Below are 2,159 nucleotides of genomic sequence, written 5' to 3'. Positions count from 1 at the left end.
CTCTGAGCAAGCTTCACAGTAGCCTGAACTGTATAGTGAGACCTTGGCTCAAAACACAAGTGTAGGGTGGTAGGGGTCTGGTCTGATGGCAGGCACCATCAGCACATTTGAGGGAAAGAGAAGCACAGCTCATAGGCTGAAGTAGATCTGGATTGGCTCTATTAGATTGGGTTTTTCCAAAAGTTTTTTTTAAATAACACATGAATGACCCAGTTGGTCATGTCCGGCTTGGTGCCCCTGATGTTCTAGAACAGTTTGATGGCATTAGGTGGGAGAATGGGAACAAGAGGGAACTTGGGTGTCCATATGTCCAGCCCAACCTTAGGGGGCTCCTCTGCCCACAGAGCAGTCCCTTGGCCTGTGTGCTCTAACAAACAGGGTCCCGTCGGAGTTTCAGGGATCAGTGAAGAAGAGGAGGACCTGTCACCAACGCAGGTGTCCTGACAGCTGCACCCAAGGCACCTCCTCAGGTAGACTGGCCTTTGTGCTGGGCCGCTCATTCCACTCGCAAGGAAGTGCTCCTAGATGAAATGGTTGCCTGAGACAGAACGGGGAGCTGGAAAGGCCTGGCCTGGGGCGTCCTCTGGGCTGCCAAAAGGGCTGGGCTGCTGCAAAGGCACTTGAAGCAAATAAAACAGTGACTCTAAAACACACCCCTATGTCACATTCTTACAGAAAAACACCCTCTATAATTAGTTACAAGTATTGCAGAATAAAATCCAATTTACCTGTCAAAGAGAAAAGCTGCACAGCGCCCATCAGAGACTGCGGGGACGTGGCTGGGCCCCTTCCCTCGCAAGCCCTGCCTTCCTCCTCTTCTCCTTTATTGGTGAAGATTTGAAAAAAATATATAAATGTTGGAAAAAGTCTTCTAAAGACACACAGTGTTCCAGGCAAGCAGCCTACTAATTGCTGTTCAGCTCGAGCCCTTTTTGTGTCCTAAGGGGGGACTTCAGTGTATAGCAACACTTGGGGCCTTTCATGAGCCTGGGCTACCTCCTGAATAGCAGATTTTTGTTTCTTTATCCTTTCAACATTTGCTTGCTTTTCTTTTCTTTCATCTTCACCTTCTCCTTTTCCCTTATTTTCTTTCTTTCCTTTCTTTTTATTTTTTGTTTTATTTTTGTGCCCCCTAACCTTTTTTTTTTCCTTTCTGCTTTTCTGATAGCATTTTTCTTGATGTTGTGTTTTAAGCCCCTAAATGAAACTTGACTGCCCCCACGGCCGGCTGGAGAAGCACAAAGACCTCCCATTCCACTGGCTACAGTAACGCCATTGTGTGTCCTGACAATGCACTAATTGGCGGTGACAATGGTGGGGCTGGGGAGGAAGAAGGGGGCCGCTCTTTTCCAATCAGGGAGCAATGGAAATAAAAGAAGGCGAGGAGGAGGAGGACGGGAGGCCTAGGTTCCTGGTAGAGAGGGGGGATAGATACAAAGAGGAGACAGAGCACTCTGGTTGTGCTGGGCTTTGTAAATTAATAGTAAAGTATAGGAGAAAAGAATTATTTTGGGGGGAAAATGCAGACTTTGTTGCAGTTGGCTTTAGACCGCAAGTGGAGAGCAGGGAGGGGGTGATGACTTCAGGGACAAGGTGGGGGCAGACGCAAGGGAACCCTGGTCCATGGCCAAGGGCCTGGCTTCCGCCAGCAGTGGCAGGACCAGGAGAGAGACTGGTGGGAAAATGCTCCCAGGAAAGCTCAACTGGGTAGTTGAAAGCTGGGGTGCTGAGCTGGCTTGTGATGAGGCCCCCATGGCAGCCACACTTCTGACTGAGGCTGGAGGCAACGATGAGTTTCGTCATTCTCTTCGTAGATTCTTAGACTCCCCTGCATCTAATAGTACAGCTGCTATCTTAAAAAGGAGTTGGGTATGATGGTGGGCAAGGACAAAACAGTAGCCCAGGACTCCTCTGGGGACCACAGGTCCTAATGGAGGATGCCTGAGAATCCAGAAAGGCTGCCTAGTTCCAGCCTCCACCCTTCTTTATGCACAGAGACTCACCTTCCTGGACTCACCCAGCATACATGCTGTGGGCCCGCTGGAAGCTTTGCTGGCTCGGCAGGACTGACGCAAGCCTTCTGTCCTGCTCTGTCTGTACCCTGACAACAATAGACCCCAATGCCTGCTCCTCCCTCCTCTGTGCCAGGCCAGTGCCTG

Source organism: Octodon degus, unplaced genomic scaffold (genome assembly GCF_000260255.1).
Source record: "Octodon degus isolate 3935 unplaced genomic scaffold, OctDeg1.0 scaffold00016, whole genome shotgun sequence".
In the NCBI taxonomy this organism is placed as follows: Eukaryota; Metazoa; Chordata; class Mammalia; order Rodentia; family Octodontidae; genus Octodon; species Octodon degus.
The sequence above is the reverse complement of the archived record's forward strand: the minus strand, read 5'-3'. Positions refer to the sequence as shown.